The 26,800-nt window shown below is 47.7% G+C and overlaps 1 long non-coding RNA gene across 1 annotated transcript in view; it reads right to left on the reverse strand.

Moving 5' to 3' along the window:
* The window catches only part of LOC144825218 (uncharacterized), a 43,768-nt gene extending 17,292 nt beyond the window's left edge, over nucleotides 1–26,476 (reverse strand). Inside the window, exons 1-2 of the long non-coding RNA XR_013609337.1 lie at nucleotides 26,061–26,476; nucleotides 24,404–24,493 (exon numbers count right to left, since the gene is read on the reverse strand). This is a non-coding gene — a long non-coding RNA (uncharacterized LOC144825218). The remainder of the gene's footprint in view (nucleotides 1–24,403; nucleotides 24,494–26,060) is intronic.
* Between the last annotated feature and the right edge of the window lie 324 nt (nucleotides 26,477–26,800).

The following is a 26,800-nucleotide window of genomic DNA, read 5'->3' on the forward strand; positions in this document are numbered from 1 at the left end:
ATATTTATTGATCCAATATTTAATAATTATTGATTATTTAATATCTGTTCATCCGATATTGATCAGAAGTTTGGAGACACATGTATTCTAAATGAATTTATGATTTCCCTGATCCTGCTCTATTTAACTATTTATCTTAATACAAATTACTTGTTTTTTTACACAAACTTTGGAGTGGAGTCATTTATTGCGTGCCCAGGTTTCTGTCTCAGTGTGAGAGTGTGCTGCATGATCGCTTAACACATGTGCTTTCGGATGCCTACCCGCTCGTGCCATGCTACCCTAGGGGACTGGTGACCCCAGTTCCAACACCGACTATACAAAGCTGGTCCAGCAACGGAGACAATAGTTTCTGGCAGCCAAAGCCCGCCTTCGAGATCTTAAACTTCCATACGCCCTGCTGTATCTGGCCCGGCTTCGGGTGGTTTATCAATCTCGCACTCACCTTTTCGGCACGCCAGAGGACGTTTTCAGTGGACAGATAAAATGGTGAGTCTGCGTCCCCACACGCCCCCAGGCGGGAATCTGATTCTTAATCCGGCGAGGTAGCTCGGAGGTTGCCCAAGTCAAAGCTTGAAGGTAATAGACGTTCCAGATCCAGATGTCGGTCTCAGTCCGGCGGTGCGTCCTCCCAGGCCGGGTCGGCCTTTCAGCATCACACATCAGCTTCCTAATTGGAGGAGGTGACCGCAGTCCTGTGTGATTTCGACACTACTGCTTTGATCGGAGAAGCCCGAGTGACGGTCAGTTTCTCTGTTGGACCTTCCCTGACAGAGAGAGTGCTTCCTGACAATGGGCTATAAGTGGGGGGTCCATTGGTCGGGGTGCCCTGGGACCTCCTGTTGGGGTCTGCAGGCAGGCCACACCCGCCAAGACTGGTACTTCATTGTTGTTGAGGTATAGGGTGGGGGGTCGTTGGGTTGTTGTTTTTGTTCCCGGATCGCACTATGCTTCATTAGCATTAGGCCTCCACACGCACACCAAACACCTTTCTCTGCACCAGCACTTGTCACCAGGGTTTTTCATGGCAGCCCCGTTAGGTAGCCCAGGGGTGCCCTCCGGTATCCTTTGAATTGTAAGTTGGAATGTCAGGGGGCACAGGATAAAATCAACGCGGGCCATACTCCAACAGGCCAAAAGAGCTCATGCCGACATAGTCATGTTACAGGAAACACACCTTATGGGGTCGAAGGCATTCTGCCTTCAGCGATATGGTTACGTCCAGGTGTTCCATTCCGGGTTTGTGAGGGAGTCACAGGGGTGGCAATCCTGATCCATCGCCGGATTCCATATACACATGTCAAGATGTGGGCTGACACACAAGGGCGCTATTTGTAACTTCTTGGCACTAGTAGAGCGACTTCTGACCTTGTGGGTAGATATACCAGATGGCATGTCCGTAGATGGAGGGGACTAGAATGATGTGATGGAGGTGGCCAGGGATCGCTGAAGGCCCTGGGGATATATAAATGTCCGTCAGCCCACGAAATTACACTCTCAGGTGTCTGGGCTTGTCTGGGTGGACCCTTGGCGCCGACTGCACGGATACACTTATCTCTCGGCAGTTCACAATTCCTATTCCCGCCTAGACTATCTGTTTGTTCCCCGGGTGGCGGCGGGCAGGGTGGTCGAGGCGGATATCCTTTCGCGGGTTCTCTCTGATCACTCGCCGGTGACCATTACCCTACAGGTAGGTCGGGCGAGACAGCCTTTCCGTTGGCGCCTCTTGGTTTGGAACCTGCAGAAGGAAGACTATAGGGAGCATATTGAGAGTGCAATTGCCCAATATCTGACCCTCAATTTGGGATCGATTTCAGGGGCCGAACCCCTGTTGGAGCTATTGAAGCCCACTATAAGGGGTATTGACATCTCCTTTTGTGCGGCAGCTCGCAGAGCGCGTAAGGAGACCCTTTTACAATTGGAAACTCAAATTATGGACTTGGAACACCGCAGTAGAGGGGATGGGAGGAGTCAGGTCCATCAACATTTACTGCTGGCACAACAGAACTATGCCATCCTTATAATGGATGAGGTCCGTCTAACTTGACTGACGACACACAGTAGGGTATACCAGTGGGGAGATGAATCCAGTAAGATGCTCCACGGGTTGTGTCAAGGGATTTTCCACTCTCAGGCCCTCCCTGGTATAGCTGGCCCGGATGGGGAGTCCCTTACAGATCCCTCTGAAATTGCTGAAAGTTTTGCTACGTACTAAGCGGAGTTATATGACCCCAGAGAGTGTCTCCATGAGGAGGTGATAGGCCGTTTCCTTGATGACCTCACGCCTAAGGCTTTGTCTGACAAGGGGCGTGCACAGAGCTGGATCTTCCACTCACGGAGGAGGAGTTGGATGCTGCACTGGGGGACCTCCACTCTGGGAAGGCCCCGGGGCCGAACGGTTTTCCTTGTGATTTTTTTTTTCGCAGCTGGGGTCACATTTTCTGAGGGTAGTAGAAGAGGCCAGGGAGCGGGGCTGTCTCCCTCGCGATTGGAGACATGCGGAGGTGGTGGTGTTCAAAAAGCCTGGCCGACCTCCAGACCAACACGTGTCATATCGCCCTATTTCTCTTCTGAACTTGGAGGCTTAAATCTTGGCCAAGCTTTAGCTGTAACACTTTTCTATTTGTTTGCTGTAACACAAGGCTTTAGCCAATCGCCTGCGGCCTCTTATCACTGCCCTGGTGCACCCCGACCAAGCTGGCTTGATGCCCCAGCGGGTGACCCACCATAATATTCGTCGGGCACACGTTGCTCTTGCGGCCATTCGGGGTCTGGGCAAACAGGCAGCCTTGTTACTGGCAGATATGGATAGGGCATTTGATTCCCTCAGTTGGGTGTATTTATTTGCACTTTTACATAAACTGAATATCGGACCACGTTTCTTGTCCTACTTGACCTTGCTGTACACTGACCTCACCGCATCAGTGCGCGTAGCCAGCTCTGCCTCCTCCACGTTTTCCATCAGATGGGGCACCAGGCAGGGCTGCCCCTCTGTCTCCATACTTATTCACATTGGCGATGGAACCCCTGGGTGCGAGATGATGCGCAGGTGACTGGCTTTGAATGGGCGCACGGATTATCGGATCGTATTGCATTATACGCTGACAATGTGTTATTTTTCCTTACCAATGTAAATGAGACAGGGCCAAGACTGCTTCGCATCATGCAGATCTTCGGGGAGTCGTCTGGCCTATATATGAACCTCTGCTAGTCCACTTTGTGGGTCCTTGGGGATGCACCGGGTCTGGGCTCCTAGGCCTGGTCGGTTCGGGTGGTTACCGGGGGGATGAAGTATTTCTATCGCACTTGCCAACCGTGTCCTGGGAAAGGAATTTGGTTCCAGTTTGGGAACATGTGCGGGAGGATCTCAAGACTTGGTCACATATGCCATTGTCCATCTACTATACCAACTGCAGAACCACCCCTACCGGATTCCCCCCAGATGGTTCCGGCAGGTTTATGCTGCCCTGGGGCAATTTTTATGGGCCGGTGGAGCGGTGCGAGTTGCGAGTTGCCTTACGGACGTGCTTCCACTCTACGTACTGTTGGGGGCTGGCGACCTATGACATTTTATCATACTATATGGCCTCACACCAGCTCGTTATGAATTAATGGTGGTACGGGTCAGGGGAGACCCTGCTTATGGGGTTGAATGGCGGTGTATGGGGCATTTCTCCCTACACATGATACTGCGCAATTCATTGGCGTTGACTATGAATGTCGTTTTCCAGATATGGAAGCAGGCTTTACGGAGGATGGGGTGGTGGAATAAACTGATGCTGGAGACCCCACTATGGAACAATGGGCACCTGCCACAATTAGCCACTCTCACCGGGTTTCGTGGCTGGGATAGCATTGGTATCTCTACCCTAGGTGACGTAATGAGGGGGCCGGTCCTGAAGTCCTTTCAACACCTACAGAAAGAATTTCACATGCCAAGAACCCAATTTTACAAGTATCTTCAGTTCCTGCACGCCTCTCTCCTAGTTTGGAGGGTCTGGAGTCACTGGCTGAGTTTAGCCCGCTAGAGGCGAAGATGTTTATGGGGGATCTTCAAGATCATAAGATCTCTAAAATATACCAATCCCTGGTTACGCACTGCTCCTCCACACTGCAGAAGCTTAGAGAGGCCTGGGAGGGAGACGTTGGCCCACTCGATGAAGAGCACTGGACGGAGGCCCTGGCCTCCCCGCGGGGGCGGCTATAGCAGTACGTCTGCGCCTAGTCCAGTTTAAGTATCTTCATCTGGTCTACTTCACACGGGTTAGATTATGGAGGGCGGGATTAGTAGGCTCCCCTGTGTGTCTCAGGTGCGAACGGGAGGAGGGCACCCTGATACATACGGTCTGGCACTGCTCTTCCTTGGCACGTATTTGGAGGGGTGTTATGGCCTGCCTCTCGGAGGTGTTGGGTTGGGACTTCCCCCGCACGCCGAAGCTGGTACTCCTACGTGTTATGGATGGCATAGGGTGTAACATATACAAACGCCATCTTATGTTGCTTGGGCTCACTCTGACTAAAAGAGACATTGCTAGGGCATGGAAGGCACCAGCAGCACCCTCGGTGTCCGCATGGAAGAATGGCCTGGACTTTTGCATGGGCTTGGAGATTCCCATTTTCACCACTGCAAGAGGTTGCCCACATAAACATTTTAAAATTTGGAAGCAATGGGTGGACTATCGAGGCTTGCAGCTGGAGCCAGTCTCTGCGGCAGGGCCCTTCGACCCAGCTTAATTTCTACTCTTTTGGTGCAAACCGTGGTTTCCTGTATATTTGGACGCTGCAATCATTGTCGATGGTGCATTCTCTATTGCTGTGCTGCTGCTGCTGGGAGGTTTGTAGTGCGACGGGGGCATTGTTGGGTTAGGATTTCTTCATGGTTTCCTTTTATCTGTATCGCTCTCCATTTTTCCTTGATTTACTTGTGTAAAAGTCAAAGTCATAATAATATACCCTTTTTATGCAGAAGTTTCTGTGTTACAGAGCTCTGCTTCATATGTGCTATTTGATTAATGAAATCTGTTTTTTTTTTTAAATTATAAGATATTGAAATATCGTACTAAGGACACAGTGCAAACTCCCTGGGCCCGAAAGTACAATTATTCCTCAAATGTATCTACAGGAATTTTGTAATTTGGGCTGATTGAAGGTAATTCTGTGACGCTTACATACCTTCATGCCTATTGTTAGATGCTATTACTTCTGGAGGCTTAATTACATATATATTTTATGTAACTGGAAAACTCTAATAAAAAGATATTTAAAAAGAAAATTGCTACACGTAGTCCCCTCTCACTTACCTTGGTTCAGAAGCATAGGCATGTTCTATTTTTTAATTTTACACATTTAAAGTAGAGATGGATGCACTGGAATTATTATTTGTTAGGGGTAGTCACATTACCTGTATTGGGCTACATGCAAATTTTTCTTTGCCATCATCATCGTTGTACAAAGTCCTCTTACCTTGGTTCATAGGAAGTTGGAACTTGTGACTGGCAAAATCTTTTGCATTTTTTTTGTAATATACACCAACTATGCCTCATGATATCCTGATTTAAATTGATCTTATATTTACCATGGCATCTCACTATATGTGATGAGACAGGTCACTAACCCGATCACTGCACTCAGTCATTGGGGGGCATATACACCCACCCATAGATGATGCCAATTACATATGTACTTTGTTTTGCCAGCGGGCACATATAAAGTGTGGGATATGGTTAGTACGTCGACAACCAATCTGAACTGACACTTTAGGGAAGGGTTTTTAGTGGTCAGGGAAATTACTAGGCGCTCTGCTTAATAGACGCAAAAGTCTGAAGGGATACAAAGTCAGTATGGTGCAACTAGGAGAGGGGAGAAGCCATATAAACCCCAAATTTAGTGTGGGTAAAACCCTTACAGTGCAATGTAAACCAGTGACCTAGGCACACAGAAATAGTAGGTTAAACAGTATGTAAAGAGATACAAGCACTACAGTATAATAGCCATCCAATGAGAGAAATATCTTTGGATGTGTTGGGAAATGTTCAGTCTTTTAATTTTTCTTAAAAGCCAATGACCAGAAGAAAACCAGCCGACACGTGTTTTGTCGCATGTGAAAAATAGTGCCGCGACTTCCTCAGGGCTGGGAAAGGATACAAGGGATAAGGGTGATACAAACATCATGGCTCAACATTAAAAGAATCTCAAAATTAAGCTGTTCATATCGAAATCGAGTGCAGCTGAATTAGTGGAAACCCACAACACCTTTTTGTGGAGAAAATCCATGTGTAGGATGCAAGTACAAAATTGATGACGGCAAGTGCTGATGTAAGTGGTGTGCACATAAATCAGCGAAATGAGGTTCAACATGCCCTATGTACGAGAGTGAGACTAACTCCTGGCCATGCGTTGGTGTTGGGTAGGATGTGCAAGACACAGGTCATTATACTTAAGAGGAATCTGACTGTTCTGTTGTACCTGTATACAGAAGATGAATGTTAACACTAATAGGGGTAAAGAGAAGAAAAACAATACAGGCAGGGTGATGAACATGCAGTGGCACAAGTTGTGTGTTTAGAAAACTGCCCTCACTCACACACAGATGTGTGTGACATGCTTCATCATCGGGTCTGCTAACAAAACATCCTGGCGTAGCCACACACAGGATGGAGCATAGGGAGGGGGAAGACGAACAACACAAAAGTGACAAACAGTGATATCAAGGTGTGTATTACTCTGTGACTGGGTACAGTGATAGAAAAAGTGCAGCGAAGGAAAGTGCTTAAAATTGGCTCATGGATACCCTTCCAGAACCCTTTATTCATGGGTCCCAAGGCCAGGATTTAAATAGTGAAGGATGGGAAGTGTTATATGGAATGTCAGGTTCCCAAAACACCCCTCCTTAAACTGCCAATGCCAACATGTTTCGACCGTTTTGCTGTGCCCCCACTAAAATGTCACGCCGGTCTTCCTCAGGACTTCTACCAGTCCCAGTCTACTTCCCCACCTTACCTCAGTATGGTTAATAGATGGGGTAAAGGACCAATTTTGATCAGAAACGTGTGGAGGTAATACCCGTCAACACGGGATACAAATACTGTAAAAACACAACAAACACACATATGCTATAAATATAGAGCACAGTAAATGGGGCATCATGCTAAATAGGCTTGTTTCATTGCAAATGTCCTAATATACTTATATAGCTGTTGTCTAAATCCCCCACAAGGAATTCATGTTTTGCTCCTGGGAATCCCAAAAGGTTTCATATTTATTGCTACCAACTGAACCGATACATGCACTCATAGTTAAAACCAACGTTCCCATTATTAAAAACACAGGGGAGGAGGAGCCAAGCTCGCGTCCGAGATGGCCGCGTTTTAGCTCGGCTCCGATCACTCTCCTGTCTGCAACAAATATCCTGTACTTTATCCTGCCCCGGGAAGTATTCCACGATGTGCAGTGGAACGACGATAACTCACAGGCACTTACCGTTTGCTCCGGTGATTCCTGGGTGTCACGGATCCTGAGTTACGCCCCTGTCTGCTTCGGGGCCTCCGGAGCGGCCGGGCCTGGCACTCCTTGGCGGCGCCCGGGCTGGACGGGGCGCGGTGGCCGGCCCTTGGTGGTGGTGTGGAGTCGGTCGGAGGGGCCGATGTGCTAATAGACCGATTGCGGCCTCCTGAGCCTGGTCCGGCGGTCCTGCGGCCTGGTGTTGGGGAGCTGATTTCCATGGACGGGGTTGACCGTACATCTGGCTCGTCTCCCCTTTGTTCTCCGGCCCGGCCATTTTGAGTTCCTCCGCCCGGACTCGGAGAACGGTGCCGGCGGCGTGTGGGGTGCCGGCGCATCGCCTTCTTCTGGTGGCTCCCCTTCCTGCCCTGGTGGCACCTCCGCTGGTGGTTGCCGGTATCCTGTTTTGCCCCGCTGATATCCGGGCGGGGGTCGGTGTTCGCAGCGGCCCCGCCGGGCTTCTAAGATGGCGGCCGGCCCCATGATTCTCGGCCTTGCGGGGACCGGCGATGCGAGTCCGCCGCGCGGCACGTTTGCTGAATACTGTAAAGGTGAGCCTACGCTCCGCGACATCCTCGCCGCCCTGCGCTCCTGGGGGGCACCCATGACGGCACCGACCGCTATCCTGGAGGGGGGTCCCTTTGTTGGGCCTGCCGGACCCCCCTCGGTTTGCGCGGCTTCATCTCTGTTGTGTGCTGCTGGAACTTTCCTTGGGGTTGTGGACCTGGAGGCTGCTGATGGTGTGGATGTGCGGGGGTCCGCTGCCCTTCTTTGTCCTGTGCCTCCTTCTGCTCCGGAGGTTCCCCGGCTGGATCCCGTCTGGACCGACCTCGATGGGTCTCCTTTTCCTCTTTTGCCTCACATGGCCGTACGAAGATCCTGTGACGGTGCCGCTGGACCGGCTTTCTCCGTATTCTCATCGGAACTTTGCCTGCTTTGCCTGAAGTGGTTACTGTACTTTCTGGATCATCCGGGTCACGATCGCTACAACTTGAGTGTATTTTTGATTCGACTCCCTGTTCTTCACCTCCTGTTTTATGTGATCTGGTTCCTGGTGCGCTGGACGATTACAGTTTGCGAAAAACGAGGGCAGGGTTGAGCTGATCTTGCCTCTGTGGACTGTTATTTTGTGGTATGGTTGGGTGATCCGTTCATAATTGTATGATTATGTTTGATACGTCTTTACGTTCCTGGAGCTTATCCGTGTGTTTATTGTCTTCCCGTGGGCTCTGAGTATTTTCGGGCGGGGGGGTGGGAGCTGAAGGGGTTTTTGATTATGTGGCTCCTCTCCCGCTGTTTTTTCCCTGTTTCCCCTTCCCCCCCTTTTTTCATCTAAGTGATTCTTTCTTTCTTATATTTCTCTATATTTCGGGTTCTAATTAGGGCGACAGGCACGCTGCTGGGGGGTAGGCCATAGCCTTCTGCAGGGGTGCAGGGTGGGCTGTGCGGGGTGGTGGGGGGGTCTGTTTATTGTATCTTTCCCTGTTCCTCTTTTTGGTTCTATGGCTCTTATGTATCCCCTGATTTCGTGGCGCGGTGTCGGCACGTAGCCCCCCGGGGTGTTTGTGCTGGCATGGCCCTTTTGGTATGTCTGCTGTCACGGTTTACTACGCATTCATTTCTCCTGTTGCCACTAGTTCCATGTGCCGAATTAGTATTGGGTGCTTTGTTAGCCGTGGGGGGCGTGCACTGACGCTGCGCCCTCACTTTCCCCCTCCCCTTTTTTGATGTTCTCTTCCTCCCCTTTTTTCCTTTTCCCCACCCCATTTTCTTTTCCTCCCTTGGGTTGTTGTAACGGAGGGCTTTTAGTTTTGTAAACGTATTTTTCGCTGTTTTATTATTATGTGCTCTGATAGTGGCGGGTGGGTGCTGAGCAGCGATTGTGATTGTTTTTGATGTGGGACTCAGGTTCTGCCTTTGCCAAAATGTATTGTTCTGTTGGTCTTTTCCTGTATTCGAGACTTCGGCTTGCTCACGGCCCGCCACGGCCCTCTGGACTTTACAGATTGACATTATCCTGTGACACCCTTTATTCTATTATAAAATTAACCTACTTTTATCCTGTCCGTGATGGCGACTCAAAGACTTGTTGCCTTTGCCTTTCATACGAGCTATTTAGAAATCCTGTTGTCTCTCCTGTATTGCCTCGTATGTTTCTTTATTGTGGTGGCCGGCCCGGTGGGTTGTAGGCCCGTATCTGTGCGCGCCTTCTGTACAATAAAGGTTTTAAAAAAATAAAAAAAAACACAGGGGAATACCTTTAGACTTTTCCCAGTAAACCAGCACTCACCGAGTTTATCAGAATGCTGAACCCGAAATGGTGCCGGGCAGGGAGAACCCCTAAGAACACAACCTGTGTTCAAGAAGGAACAATACACAACTGTTAATGGTTGTCGATAACATACGAGGCTCCAATAGGGCCAAAGAACCCATAATCCCCTTCGATCAAAAAGGCAAAGGTAAATCTAACAATATCCATCTCTCAGCCTCCTTACTGTTCCGAAGGATGTTCGCACCACTTTTGCCTGCTGTAGTGGCGCCGCGTAGTACAACGGAGGGACGCCGGCATCGCCATTAAATGTACCTCTTCCGTTTACGCCCCCAAGCACATCACGTGAGGCACATATGCGTCAAAGTACGCGCTGCCGTGCGAGTCAGCCTGGGGGCGTAGTCCCAAACTCCATCAGCACCGCCTCGATATTGCCGTTTAAAGGACTCCCATACCGAACATAAATCAAGGCGAGATCCATTGATCTAAACCAAACCAGGCTGTACCCGGTGGGGAGACAAGCACAAAAGAACACTTTATTCGATTCCCAGTGAGAACATATGCAAATTCAAGAAAGTCAAGAGATTGTCTCTGTAAATACAACAGACCACCTCGGTACCAAGTACTGCCACACTATGGGATATACGTACAGGCACACGCGTCTAAATCCTGATACATAGTCCTATAATAGACACCAAAACCACATGCCTAATAACCTGTGAATACAGAAATACCAAACCACAGGTCAGGAGCATTAGCAGGATAAAACTGTACCAACAGCGGGAAGCTGGATGTTAGCCACTTCATGACACCAGGCCAACTCACCCCACGAATATAGCACAAGTTAAATGGACCAACGTCAAGCATGTGCAGTGCAACATGTCCCTACAGGATCCCCCCTCCCCATAAAAGGTATAAAGGGAGGACACATATCAAGGTGGAGAATAAGATCTCACCCACATGCCACACCAGGTTATACAAGGGCACTATCTCCCAGCTCCTTCTCCATATGGACACTCGATCACTGTAACATACAAACGGAGGAAAAGAGAATTCACCTACCTAGGGCATGCCATGGGATATCGTCATTCAGCCCTATAATGTGACTCTTCAAGCGGTAAAACCATTTCTGTTCTCTCAGTAGGAGGGCTCTATTGCCTGTGGACATCGTTCAAAAGAACGGGGCGTTGTAAGTCTTACCTTGAGGCGAGTGTGCCAAGGAACCCTCACGACGGATCACTGTGTTCCGGGTTATGGACATGTGATCCTGAGGCCGGAAGTGGATTATAAACTGTTGACAGGCTGCCCTCCATGAGATGGTAGAGAAAAGGCTAGAGCGTAAACTTTACTATTTCGCTCGTGAATGTGGAAGTTCCTAGTAGATAGACTAATTACTGCCTTATGCCAGATCCTTAAGTGATAAAGGTATACAAACAAAGGTTCGAAAAAACCCAACCTTCACTGCGTAATGCTCATTATTCTAACTGTATTAGGACAAAAGAGGGTTGGATTTCAAGTTCAAGGTAAAGCAAGTCTGCGTAAATGTATGCAACGGACACCCGAGCGGTAGTCCAATACGAGTTCTCGACTAGGGGGTTTCTAGAAGTGAGAGAGTAGTGAGGACAGTGTAGGGTGGAGTTGAATAACTGCGTGAACTCGTCCATGCTCTGGTGTGCTTCCCTCACATTGTGTGTTCTAAGTATTAAAAGTGTGTTCTATCGTGAGCCTGCTAATGAGATTATACACTGTGATCATTGCAAAACACTTTTGGTATAAACCTATCGTCACTGTTACAAAAATAAAAGGTATTATTTAACAATTAATAGGTGTATGTTGGATACCGAGGCATGACGATGCTGGGAACAAAACATGTAAACAAGACGGGGTACTGAGAATCTACACACGGTCACACTGACCTATGAAATTACGCATGGTTCCAGTCATAATGTACTGGAATAAGGATAAAGTTAAACATTCTAGTGATACAAACCAAGTAATATACATAAATTCAAAACTATATCAAACAGGTATTCAATATCTAGTGCCATCTCTTTAGCCTGAATGTAAATGTTGCGGACATAAGAAATAATAAAAACATTCTTGGGTTACTGCGACTCTCTCTGAAATAGTATATGGCGAAAGGATACATGGGAGAGGACATGGATAAACATTGTGCTAGTGTTTTCATTTTGGGGCGCGAGCTGTTAAATCATTAATCAAATTGTTACAGTGACGAAAAGATATCAACATATTAAAAGAGACAGGAACATGTCAAAATAGACTTGGATATCACTTTTGACGGTCTTGAAATGGTACATTTTTCAAATGTTGAGAAAGGAAAACATCTACGGTCCAGGTTAGACTAATGTCTGTGGATAGGAAACTGTGGGTGAAAAACTGATTAACTGTGGTGCCAACATTAGTTACCCAGAAAATATTGCATTTCATGGTTATAGTCAAGACCGTCTTCCACTGTACATAAACGCATGATCCACATAGCCTTAGTGCGTCTAAGTCTGAGTTCCCTATTACCACCATGTACGTTGGTCTGTATCACATCAATACCAAAAAAAGAACATTCTTGTCTGCTCCCTGTGCTGGACATACAGCTGCGTGTAATGCTACAGGGTATTTAGGGTCCTGTTTGTCAATGGCTCTGATGTGTTCTGTGATTCTGTCCTTCAAGGGTCTGATGGTGCTACCAACATAGATTTTTCTACACATGCATTCTATGATGTATATGACGTACCTAGTAGTACAGTTGACGTTTATTCTGATATCATACCTTTTTCCATCAAAATCTGTGAACTGCTTGATGCCATGTTTAGCCCACCTGCAGACTCCACAACAGCTGAACTTGTGTGGTCTAAGCCAGGTTGCTCCCGTGATGCTATGTGGTATGGTGGGGTTCAATTTCTTCGTTAAGGTCTTGCCCCTCCTGAATGTAATCTGAGGGTGATTCGTAATGTGGATAGATTTGTCTGCTTGTAAGTTGCCCCAGTGTCTTGTGAAGCTTCTCCTGATTGAATGATGTAGATCAATAAAATCCGTTATCAATCGCACTGGTTGTTTCTGATATTGTGTGTGAATGTAGGTTCTTGGTGTGTCTTCCCTTTGTACATTTGCCATTTTATTCTCAGCTTTTTTAAGAATTCTGGACGAATAGCCCCTTTTCAAAAACCTCTTTTTCATGTCAGTGAAGCATGTTTGGAATTCTGTGTCTTCACTGCAATTCCTCCTGGCCCTTAAAAATGTGCTGTAATGTATCGCTTGGATCTGATGTGGAGGGTGTGAACTCCCTGCATGCAGAACTGCAATGCATGCGGTTTTCTTTCTAAAAAGCCTGCTGTGAAGTTGATCATGCTTAACATACAGTTCAACATCCAGGAATTCTATGCTTGATTCCATGGTGAATAGCATCTCCCATGTGCTGGTGTTAAGATGTGTGAAAAACTCTTTCAACTGGTTTTGTGTGCCCGACCACAGTAGGAGACAATCATCAATGTATCGGCCCCAAAAGATGATGGAGTCGATCCATTGAGCCCCTTTGGGTCCCCAAATCAAATCTGCCTCCAAAGTGCCCATAAATAGATTCGCAAAGGATGGCGAAAATTTCGATCCCATTGCCACTTCCCTCATTTTTCTGTACCAGTGTTTGTCAAACATAAAGAAATTGTTCTGCAGAATCAATTCCATCATGGAGACTAACATGTTCTTATGCTGCCACTGTGTAGCTGGTCTGTTGTGCAAGAGTCATGTGATTGCTCGCATTCCTAAGTCTGGTCTAATGCTGGTGTACAGGGATACAACGTCTAAAGTAGCCAAAATGGTACCAGGCTGCCAATGAAGATCTGCCAGTAAATTAAGGAAATGTTTTGTGTCTTGTATGTAGGAGGGGAGGTTGCGTACCAATGGGCCAAGAAATAAGTCAATACATTCTGCAAGCCTCTGTGGGACCCCCTATTCCTGATACTATGGGTCTGCTAGGAGGGAAAGGGAGGTGTTTGTAGGCTTTGGGAAGAGTCTACAGTCATGGGTAGGTTGGTCTGAGGACTTTTAAATACAAACATGTTTCCTCATTGAGTAGTCCAGCTTTGTACCAAATGTCAAGTTTCTTGTGTATCTCAATGGTGAGGGTCCCTATTGAGTTGTAAGTAAAACGTTCATAGCAGGTATTGTCCCCAAGCTGGGTAAGAATTTCATTGTGGTAGTCGCTTTGGTTCATGACCACAACATTTCCACCCTTGTCAGCTTCTCTTATTAGGATCTCTTGATCGTTGCTGAGAGTCCTGAGTGCTAGGCGTTCCCCTTGTGTTAAATTGTCTTTGTACCAAAAGCAGTTTTAGTGTTCCTTTTGTCCAGTTTATCAATGTCTTCCAAAACCCGTTTATAGAATTTATCAATCCCGTTGACTCCGGGGAGAGTAGGTACCCATTTGAATTTTGATTTAAGACCACTAGCTATGCTGTAATCAGATTCTATGTTAAGTTCCTCTAATAGTAAATCCATATCATAAGGTGGCTGTTCCAGATCAAGACCCTCAAGAGTGATATCCAAGTATATTTTGACATGTTCCTGTCTCTTTTAATATGTTGATATCTTTTTGTCACTGCAACAATTTGATTAATGATTTAACAGCTTGCGCGCCGAAATGAAAACACTAGCACAATGTTTATCTATGTCCTCTCCCATGTATCCTTTCGCCATATACTATTTCAGAGACAGTGGCAGTAGCCCATGAATGTTTTTATTATTTCTTATGTCCGCAACTTTGCTTCGAAACCAAGGAACGTTGAGTACATTTACATTAAGGCTAAAGAGATGGCACTAGATAATGAATACCTTTTTAATACAGATTTGAATGTATGTATATTACTTGGTTTGCATCACTAGAATGTTTAACTTTATCCTTATTCCAGTACATTATGACTGGAACTATGCATAATTTCATAGGTCAGGGTGACCTTGTGTAGATTCTCAGTTCTCTGTCTTGTTTACATGTTTTGTTCCCTGCATCGTCATGTCTCGGTATCCAACTATCGCCTAGTAATTGTTAAATATTACCTTTTATTTTTGTAACAGTGACGATGGATCCATATCAAAAGCGTTTGGCAATGATCACATCGTATAATCTCATTAACAGTCTCATTATAGAACGCACTTTTAATACTAAGAACACACAATGTGGGGGAAGCACACCAGAGCATGGACGAGTTCACGCACAATTTGGTCATGCAACTCCACCCCACACTGTCCTCACTACTCTCTCACTTCTAGAAACCCCTATTTGAGAACTCTTGTTGGACTACCGCTCGGGTGTCCGTTGCATACATTTGCGCAGACTCACTTTTCCTTAAACTTGAAATCCAACCCTATTTTGTCCTAATGCAGGTAGAATTAGCAAAATCATGATATGACTTTACCGACGATCATTGTTTTTTAATAATGAGCATCACGCAGTGGAGGTCGGGTTTTTTCGAACCCTTGTTTGTATACCTTTATCACTTAAGGATCCGGCTTAATACAGTAATTAGTCTATCTACTAGGAACTTCCACATTCACGAGCGAAACAGTAAAGTTTACGCTCTAGCCTTCTTTCTACCATCTCATGAAGGGCAGCCTGTCGACAGTTTATAATCCACTTCCGGCCTCAGGGTCACGTGTCCATAACCCGGAACACAGTGATCCGTTGTGAGGGTTCCTTGGCACGCTCGCCTCAAGGTAAGACTTACAGCGCCCCGTTCTTTTGAATGATGTCCTCCGTTAATCATTGCTATAGAACCTGGTACAGTGACTAACATGTAATGGATGTACTTTCCAGATCACCCGCGTCCTTGGAATTATCTGTTCCACAAGCAAAACTCCCTTACGGCGTCCCGCTACGCAGGCTACATTTACCATGGTAAATTTTCACTTTTTACCAGCGTCTTTGCTTATGCTGCACTAAAAATTGAGTGAGTGGAGTCTTGTAATGCGCGACTTAGCCCAAGGGCATCAAGGTGCTTGAAGGTCATACAGCTTGTAAGTCTTCTAGTGCAGGACTACGGATAGGCCTATACAAAGAGCCAAGTTTTTAATGCTTTACGAAAAAGCATAATAGAGGGTTGTCCTGCCAGATCAGGGGGAAGAGTGTTCCACAGCCTGGGCGCCAGGGAGGAAAAGGCTCTCCCTCCCCACCTTACTTTGTGGAAGCGAGGGACTGACAGGAGGTTTTTATTAGAAGAGCAGAGAGTTCTGCTGGGGGAGTAAGAGTGTAAGAGGGACCTAATGCCCTCTGAGCCTGAGCCATACAGGGCCCCATGGGCAAGACAGAGGATCTTAAACGAGATCCTAGACTGGATGGGCAGCCAATGTAGGTTCTTCCTGGCCAAGGAGGCTGAGGAGAGTCTGGGAAGATTAAGAACCAACCTGGCAGCCGCATTTCGCACAATCTGTAAGCGCTGGATAAGATTCTTATTAATGCCTGAATAAAGTGCATTACAGTAATCCAGTCTCGAGGAGACGAGAGCCACAGTGACTTGCTTGCGGGCTTCAGGAGAGAGGTAGTGAGCGATCTTTCTCAAGATCCTGATGATTCCACAGCAGGTGGAGACCGTCCTACTGACCTGACGGTCGAAGGAGAGCGTGGTATCTATCAGCACACCCAGGTTCCTGGCAGATTGAGAAGGAAGGGGACACACCCCAAGGGACGATGGCCACCAGTCACTCGACCAGATATCCTGGTCACCCCCGAAGATCAGAACTTCTGTCTTCTCTCCGTTTAACTTCAAGGAGTTCTGAATCATCCATTGAGAGACTGCATACATGCAGTTCCAGAAGTTAAGAGCGGAGGTGCTCACCGAATGAGAGAGGGAGACCATGATCTGGGTGTCGTCAGCGTATGACAGTATCTCTAATCCAAAAGATCTTACTAACCTGGAGAGTGGGACCACATAGATGTTAAAAAGTGTGGGGCTTAGGGAAGATCCCTGGGGGACCCCACACTGCACAGGTTTGGAGGGGGAGAGGAATTCGCCCAGCTTCACCCTCTGTTCTCTTTGATTAAGGAAAGAGGTCAGGAGGCTGAAAGCTGCGCCTCCAACACCAATCTCCCTGAGACGTGCGACCAGGACAGAGGGAGACAGGGTGTCGAAAGCTGCCGTAAGGTCGAGCAGGACCAAAAGAGTGGTCTGGCCCATGTCGACCTTCGAGCGGATGTTATTGATGACCACCTTGAGGGCGGACTCAGTGCTGTGAGCTCTGCGAAAACCGTGTTGAGATGAGTCCAGCGAACTGGAGTCATCCAAGAAGGAGCTTAAGTGATGGTTAAGGTGTGACTCAAGTATTTTTGCTGGTGCGGGTAACAGAGATATTGGTCGGAAGTTCTTCAAAACCCCAGGGTCCAACGTGGCTTTTTTCAGGAGAGGTTTAACAACCGCCATTTTCTAGGAAAGCGGGAAAGTTCCTTCCATGATTGCTAGGTTCAGCACCTCTAAAAGGGGAGGGATAACCACCTCCCTACACTTCTTAAGTATCTTAAGAGGGCAGGGATCCAGAGGGGAACCCAATTTGGTTTTATCAAGGAGCAGGTTAATCCTTTCACGGGTAAGGAGAGGGAAGTTAAGAAGGCTGGGGCAGGGTTCATTCGGCCGACAATCAGGATTGGAAGGGGCAATAAGAGAGGGAGCATCCAATTCAAGGTTAAGAGATTCTAGTGATGTATAAATATCTACTATTTTAGTGTGAAAGAAAGTGGAGATCTTATCACAAAGCTCCTGAGAACCCACTATGGGGTCCGGTGTCTGAGGGACGGAAAGGGAGTCTACAATATTGAACAGATCTCTGGGAGAGTTGAGGGAGGCCGTCAGATTAACAAAATGAGCCTTCTTTGCATCAATTATAGCCAGTTTATATTCTTTAAGGAGGCGTTTGTGTATTTCTCTCTCCTTGGGATCGAGGTGAGCCCGCCAACACCTCTCCTGTTTTCTGAAGCCCTGCCTTAGCAACCTAAGGGAGTCAGAAAACCAGGGTGCCGAAGGTCTCTTTCTGGCAGAGTAGTGCTGTTTAGCAGGGGCCAAGATGTCCACTGCTCCCGAGATGGAGTTGGAAAATTCTAGGGCAGCGGCATTAGTATCCCTCAAAATGAGAGGCCTCAATCTGGTCATAAATGGGGCAAGTGTCTCATTATTGACCTCCCTATAATTCCTTCTTAATTCCCACTTCCTACGGTCTCAATTGGACTCAGTACCCTGACAACAGGTTCTGTTTATTTATTCGCAAACACAACAATGATGGACAGAATGTGGATCAATGTCACACATTCACCCCAGTCCAAAGATCTGGGCCCAAATCCATTGTTTTTCCACTCCACACCACCCTGGGTTAGACAATGGCGATATGCAAATCAGCGCTGACCCTGTGCCCCGTGGGAACAGTCCAGTCCGAACTACAAAAGCCATGTCCTTCCCAGAACGGAAACAAGCATCCGAGGACCGGCCCGGTTTCGAGGTAACACCTCTCTTCAGCCCGGCTAGCTTGATTCCAGTGGTGTGGAGTGCCTGGGACTCACGTCTGAGCATCTCCAGTACACTTAGAGCAGTAACTGCAAACACAACAATGATGGACAGAATGTGGATCAATGTCACACATTCACCCCAGTCCAAAGATCTGGGCCCAAATCCATCGTTTTTCCACTCCACACCACCCTGGGTTAGACAATGGCGATATGCAAATCAGCGCTGACCCTGTGCCCCATGGGAACAGTCCAGTCCGAACTACAAAAGCCATGTCCTTCCCAGAACGGAAACAAGCATCCGAGGACCGGCCCGGTTTCGAGGTAACACCTCTCTTCAGCCCGGCTAGCTTGATTCCAGTGGTGTGGAGTGCCTGGGACTCACGTCTGAGCATCCCCAGTACACTTAGAGCGGTAACTGCAAACACAACAATGATGGACAGAATGTGGATCAATGTCACACATTCACCCCAGTCCAAAGATCTGGGCCCAAATCCATTGTTTTTCCACTCCACACCACCCTGGGTTAGACAATGGCGATATGCAAATCAGCGCTGACCCTGTGCCCCATGGGAACAGTCCAGTCCGAACTACAAAAGCCATGTCCTTCCCAGAACGGAAACAAGCATCCGAGGACCGGCCCGGTTTCGAGGTAACACCTCTCTTCAGCCCGGCTAGCTTGATTCCAGTGGTGTGGAGTGCCTGGGACTCACGTCTGAGCATCCCCAGTACACTTAGGGGCTCATTAGGATGGCGGACGGACTTGCGTCCGTCCGCCACCCTAGAGTAGGAGGGACCGTCCGCATGGGCTGCGGCGGTCCCTCCGTGCAAATTAGGATGTGACCGCCACCCTGGCGGTCACATCCTGGATATTTAACATTGCGGCGGGTGCAGCTTCAAGCTGCACCCGCCGCAATGTTAAAAAAGCATACATTGCATATGTATGCAGCAAGCAGCAGGCACCGCGCGGTGCCTGCCGCTTGCTGCATACATATGCAGGGGGGTACCATAGGTACCCCCCATGTGCACCCCCCACCCCCCCCTTCACCCAGGGGGCCCGCAACGGGCCCCGCAGTGAAGCTCCGTATGCTTTTACACGGCGGAATATCCGCCGCGTAAAAGCATTTCTTTCTGTGCATCCTAATATGGTGGACGGTGTCTGAGAGACACCGTCACCATATTACAGCTTTTCCGCCGCAGTTGTAAGCCAACCGCGGCGGAAAAGCTGCGGACGGAAACCAGGACCCACCAGCCATCCTAATGTGGCGGTGGGTCTTTGGTGGGTCCGCTGCGGTTTTTCCGCATCCTCCGGGCCGGCGGTGGATTCCGCCGGCCCAGAGGATGCGGAAAAACCGCCATCCTAATGAGCCCCATAGAGCGGTAACTGCAAACACAACAATGATGGACAGAATGTGGATCAATGTCACACATTCACCCCAGTCCAAAGATCTGGGCCCAAATCCATCGTTTTTCCACTCCACACCACCCTGGGTTAGACAATGGCGATATGCAAATCAGCGCTGACCCTGTGCCCCATGGGAACAGTCCAGTCCGAACTACAAAAGCCATGTCCTTCCCAGAACGGAAACAAGCATCCGAGGACCGGCCCGGTTTCGAGGTAACACCTCTCTTCAGCCCGGCTAGCTTGATTCCAGTGGTGTGGAGTGCCTGGGACTCACGTCTGAGCATCCCCAGTACACTTAGAGCGGTAACTGCAAACACAACAATGATGGACAGAATGTGGATCAATGTCACACATTCACCTCAGTCCAAAGATCTGGGCCCAAATCCATCGTTTTTCCACTCCACACCACCCTGGGTTAGACAATGGCGATATGCAAATCAGCGCTGACCCTGTGCCCCATGGGAACAGTCCAGTCCGAACTACAAAAGCCATGTCCTTCCCAGAACGGAAACAAGCATCCGAGGACCGGCCCGGTTTCGAGGTAACACCTCTCTTCAGCCCGGCTAGCTTGATTCCAGTGGTGTGGAGTGCCTGGGACTCATGTCTGAGCATCCCCAGTACACTTAGAGCGGTAACTGCAAACACAACAATGATGGACAGAATGTGGATCAATGTCACACATTCACCCCAGTCCAAAGATCTGGGCCCAAATCCATCGTTTTTCCACTCCACACCACCCTGGGTTAGACAATGGCGATATGCAAATCAGCGCTGACCCTGTGCCCCATGGGAACAGTCCAGTCCGAACTACAAAAGCCATGTCCTTCCCAGAACGGAAACAAGCATCCGAGGACCGGCCCGGTTTCGAGGTAACACCTCTCTTCAGCCCGGCTAGCTTGATTCCAGTGGTGTGGAGTGCCTGGGACTCACGTCTGAGCATCCCCAGTACACTTAGAGCGGTAACTGCAAACACAACAATGATGGACAGAATGTGGATCAATGTCACACATTCACCCCAGTCCAAAGATCTGGGCCCAAATCCATCGTTTTTCCACTCCACACCACCCTGGGTTAGACAATGGCGATATGCAAATCAGCGCTGACCCTGTGCCCCATGGGAACAGTCCAGTCCGAACTACAAAAGCCATGTCCTTCCCAGAACGGAAACAAGCATCCGAGGACCGGCCCGGTTTCGAGGTAACACCTCTCTTCAGCCCGGCTAGCTTGATTCCAGTGGTGTGGAGTGCCTGGGACTCACGTCTGAGCATCCCCAGTACACTTAGAGCGGTAACTGCAAACACAACAATGATGGACAGAATGTGGATCAAAGTCACACATTCACCCCAGTCCAAAGATCTGGGCCCAAATCCATCGTTTTTCCACTCCACACCACCCTGGGTTAGACAATGGCGATATGCAAATCAGCGCTGACCCTGTGCCCCATGGGAACAGTCCAGTCCGAACTACAAAAGCCATGTCCTTCCCAGAACGGAAACAAGCATCCGAGGACCGGCCCGGTTTCGAGGTAACACCTCTCTTCAGCCCGGCTAGCTTGATTCCAGTGGTGTGGAGTGCCTGGGACTCACGTCTGAGCATCCCCAGTACACTTAGAGCGGTAACTGCAAACACAACAATGATGGACAGAATGTGGATCAATGTCACACATTCACCCCAGTCCAAAGATCTGGGCCCAAATCCATCGTTTTTCCACTCCACACCACCCTGGGTTAGACAATGGCGATATGCAAATCAGCGCTGACCCTGTGCCCCATGGGAACAGTCCAGTCTGAACTACAAAAGCCATGTCCTTCCCAAAACGGACACAAGCATCCGAGGACCGGCCCGGTTTCGAGGTAACACCTCTCTTCAGCCCGGCTAGCTTGATTCCAGTGGTGTGGAGTGCCTGGGACTCACGTCTGAGCATCCCCAGTACACTTAGAGCGGTAACTGCAAACACAACAATGATGGACAGAATGTGGATCAATGTCACACATTCACCCCAGTCCAAAGATCTGGGCCCAAATCCATCGTTTTTCCACTCCACACCACCCTGGGTTAGACAATGGCGATATGCAAATCAGCGCTGACCCTGTGCCCCATGGGAACAGTCCAGTCCGAACTACAAAAGCAGTTACCGCTCTAAGTGTACTGGGGATGCTCAGACGTGAGTCCCAGGCACTCCACACCACTGGAATCAAGCTAGCCGGGCTGAAGAGAGGTGTTACCTCGAAACCGGGCCGGTCCTCGGATGCTTGTTTCCGTTCTGGGAAGGACATGGCTTTTGTAGTTCAGACTGGACTATTCCCATGGGGCACAGGCTCAGCGCTGATTTGCATATTGCCATTGTCTAACCCAGGGTGGTGTGGAGTGGAAAAACGATGGATTTGGGCCCAGATCTTTGGACTGGGGTGAATGTGTGACATTGATCCACATTCTGTCCATCATTGTTGTGTTTGCAGTTACCGCTCTAAGTGTACTGGGGATGCTCAGACGTGAGTCCCAGGCACTCCACACCACTGGAATCAAGCTAGCCGGGCTGAAGAGAGGTGTTACCTCGAAACCGGGCCGGTCCTCGGATGCTTGTTTCCGTTCTGGGAAGGACATGGCTTTTGTAGTTCAGACTGAACTATTCCCATGGGGCACAGGGTCAGCGCTGATTTGCATATCGCCATTGTCTAACCCAGGGTGGTGTGGAGTGGAAAAACGATGGATTTAGGCCCAGATCTTTGGACTGGGGTGAATGTGTGACATTGATCCACATTCTGTCCATCATTGTTGTGTTTGCAGTTACCGCTCTAAGTGTACTGGGGATGCTCAGACGTGAGTCCCAGGCACTCCACACCACTGGAATCAAGCTAGCCGGGCTGAAGAGAGGTGTTACCTCGAAACCGGGCCGGTCCTCGGATGCTTGTTTCCGTTCTGGGAAGGACATGGCTTTTGTAGTTCAGACTGGACTATTCCCATGGGGCACAAGGTCAGCGCTGATTTGCATATCGCCATTGTCTAACCCAGGGTGGTGTGGAGTGGAAAAACGATGGATTTGGGCCCAGATCTTTGGACTGGGGTGAATGTGTGACATTGATCCACATTCTGTCCATCATTGTTGTGTTTGCAGTTTATTTATTCGCAGCTCGTCCACATTGGCCTTTATATATTCGTGACCTAATTATTACAGTCAACTGATCGAGAATTGATTCATTACGTCCCAGATGTTCGTTTTCACCGCACGTCTGGTGAGCGATTCCTCTATCATTCACACTCTTTTCAAACGTGTTTTATACTGGGTGAACAGAAATGCTCAGTTGCTTGTCTGATCTGACGGCATAAAGAGATTCTTATAATCGCTTTTTTCACTCCCTCATATCGCCAGATACTTTAGAACGAATCGAGTTAACCTGATTGTTCTAAACCCAGCCGGGTTGGAATTATCACCAGCTGAGCGGTAAGCTCAACATTTTTCTCTTTTCTCACACTTGATATCATCTCGCTTCACCCCCCTTTTTCTTTCTCCCTCCATTCCTCTCTTCTATGCACAGTCTCCATGTGCACCTACCCTTTAGAGACCTTCATTTTACTACTGTCCTTTACTACTTTAGTGCCCACTCACGGGACATTTTTCCTCACTACCTCTTCCCTCTATTTTTTCCATTCCCTTTCTCAGACGATCAAGGCATTCATCTTCTATATACAGGTACAACAGAACAGTCAGATTCCTATTAAGTATAATGAACTGTGTCTTGCCCATCCTACCCAACACCAACGCATGGCCCAGAGTTAGTTTCAGTCTCGTACATAGGGCATGTTGAACCTCACTTCGCTGATTTATGTGCACACCACTTCTATCAGCACTTGCCGTTATCAATTTTGTACTTGCATCCTAAGCATGGATTTTCTCCACAAAAAGGTGTTGAGGGTTTCCACTAATTCTTCTGCTCTCGATTTCGATATGAACGGCTTCATTTTGAGATTCTTTTAATGTTGAGCCATGATGTTTGTATCACCCTTATCCCTTGTATCCTTTCCCAGCCCTGAGGAAGTCGCTGAACTATTTTCCACATGCGACGACAATCGTGTCGGCTGGTTTTCTTCTGGTCATTGGCTTTTAAGAAAAATTAAAAGACTGAACATTTCTCAACACATCCGAAGATATTTCTTTCGTTTGATGGCTATTATACTATAGTGCTTGTATTTATTTACATACTGTTTAACCTACGATTTATGTGTGCCTAGGTCATTGTTTTAAAACAAACCAATCTGAACTAGACTTTTGGCTGATTATGTAATCTGATTGTAATTAATTGATTTTGCTTCCTGAATCAAGCCTGTCTCCCTTTAAAAATCTGAGCACAGGAAATGATCATAAATTGATTTTGCATCTTTAAATCGAGACTTATCTACCTTTATAAAATTGAGAAAAGGTTGTGGCATCATCCCTTGATGGTCACCATAGCTTCTTAATTTGTTCATTGAGCGCTGGTGTTCACCACGATTTTAGGAGTACCAAATGGGTGTTCATTAAAGAGAGTTTAAGATCTTTCAGAGCTACAGTATAACTCAGTAAGAAAGAAGCTTGGTAATAATAATAAAACAGAGAATCAAAAGCCATAACACCAGCAATGGAATTTTAGAAGTCATAAGAAATACTAAGTCAGTAAATCTAAAAAGAGATTTTTCAAATTCGGAGTACCTATTTTAAAAGGGCATTACTGCTGTAGATTAATTTAAGAGTTATACTGACTTTATCAAAAAGAGAAAGGTATAAGCCACCGAATCCAATATGAGAGCCTCGCAGCCAATAGGCAGGATGCCGAGTGAAGATGCAGTAACCCTAGAACAAGAACAGGTGAAGAAACAAATTGAAAACGATTCAGTGCATCCAAAAATGAAAATAATTTTCTGAATAAATTGCACATCGATGAGAATTTCAAATGGCTAAGAAACAAATCTATTTTTAAAAATCCTCCAATCTGCAGTCTACTTTGGGGATGTGTAAAGCCTTATGATTATGCTATTACGTCTATTGACTATATCTCGCCTCACTTGAAGGCCTTAAACTGGTTACCGTACGAAGCCAGAGTACAGCTGAAAATGGCTTGTATCACCCATAAAGCAATTCATCACAACACACCTAAATATCTCGCCCACAAAATAGAAATCTCAGGAAGAAACAGACTTGTCAGGAGTGCCAATTATCTGCTCCTGAAACCACCTATCTTTAAGAAGAAAAAAACATATGAGAGGACATTCTCAGGCGTAGCACCCAGGATTTGGAACTCCCTTTCTGCAAACATCAGAAAAATTACAAACACTACAACATTCAAGAAAGAAATCAAGAACTTTCTTATGAGCAAGTTCCTCCCATAAACAAGACAAACGCTACCGAAGACTTGTCATTAATTTTATGACCAGATACCCAATATGAGATTAGAATTGATTGATCCTTAAAGAAATACTACCTGTCTTAATCAATACCGATCCGTTCATTGTTTTCCCCTATATTAGCCTTTTAGTTGCTAGGTCTAAAACGACATTATTTAAGTCTGTACGATCCTACTGCTCTATGTACATTGTGTTTGTAACCCATACCATATGATGTTAAGCGCTCTGATACCCATGGGTCATGTCCGTGCTATAGAAAACTGTTAATAAATAAATAAATAAATTGACTGTAATAGAGGCTGACAAGTGCAGCTTGTTTCCATAAAGCTTCCAGTCAGTTTCTGTGAGATACAGTCTTAGTAGATGCTGTTTTTCCGATATTACATGGTGTGCACGGAGCTTGTATTTCATGAAGTCACGAGGGCAGGAGGCGTTGTTTCTATTTTCTACATCCCTCGTGAGCTCTTACCACCGACCCATACTGCTTTCCGTAGCCACAGTAGATGTTACTGGCCAAGCGATGGATGCTACTCTTTTCTTATTCCAAATTAGACCACCCAGAAGTAAATACGCCTTGTGTGGGGGTTAAAATAGACAAGTGTAGAGGGATGCGCTTTTACTTTACCCCTCAATTAGCTGCCCATTGTTCGTTGAACTCGACTCCTTGGACACTGGCTGCTTTTAGAGTGAGGAGGTGGGTACAGGAGGGGGTGGAGAGCCCCTTATCAGCTGAGAGCTGAGGTCATTTGATCACTTTGCTCTTGCTGCACTCACCCTGTTTCTTTTCCTTCATAAGGGTCTTATTCCATAACATTTGTAATTATTCCCTTTCTCTCTTGCCATCTGCTTTGAATATTGACCTCACCGTTGGTGACGTCTTTGTTGGTCTATTCCCTAAAAAGCATTGCGTCATTTCTTAGTAGGGCCTAATCTCCGAGTTTTTGAACCATCCTATTCGGCGTTATCTTGCACAATTCACAGACAAAGAACATGATAGATTGGCATTCTCAGCTTGCCTTGTTACTGCAGCGTGACTTCATCTGAGTTCCGAGTTTGGGGATATTGCTGATTGCATGCATTGTGTCCGCAGCTGCTGAGGGAAGGATGCTCTGAATTCTGTCCATATTGCTGATTGCATATATTATGCCTGGCGCTTCCGTGGATGGCGTGTCCCTGTGCTAGGGGTGAGTGAGACTGCGTGGCGGTGACGCAGGAGTGCAGCACACCCCCTCCACCCCACCCCCTTGGAGAAAGCTCGTAACACCGGCCTCAGGGGGGCCTTGGCGGCGGCTGGGGAGCTCTCGTCGACCGGGGCCTGTCACTGCAGATCTCTGGTTGCAAGGACGTGGCCCCCGAGCTGTCACTGTGCATCTCGACTAGCGCCTGACGGGGGCCTGCAAGGCTCCTTGGCTGCCTCCCGTCTGTGGTGACGCACCTAGGTCAGCGCACTAGTGTTCCGCTAGGCGGAACAGGAAACACGTCACGCGAGGACGGAAGGCGACCATTTGCAGTCATTGGCGCCGACCGCTCCTCGCAGAGCAGTAGTGTGTACCCGGCGCTCCGTCCTGAATAAAGAATAGCATAAAAGTAAACGAGCGTCCAGCCTCATTAATAGATTCCATAATGGCGACGAGGCATGGGATTTGACGCAGAACCCCGGAGGCAAGCAAAAAGGACGTTTGGGGGTCAGAAAACGCTGATCCCACCGGTGGACACGCATTCCATGTGCTTAACAGCAGGACGGAGCGTGGCAGAG

The sequence above is a fragment of the Lissotriton helveticus genome, chromosome 3_1, assembly GCF_964261635.1.
Source record: "Lissotriton helveticus chromosome 3_1, aLisHel1.1, whole genome shotgun sequence".
In the NCBI taxonomy this organism is placed as follows: Eukaryota; Metazoa; Chordata; class Amphibia; order Caudata; family Salamandridae; genus Lissotriton; species Lissotriton helveticus.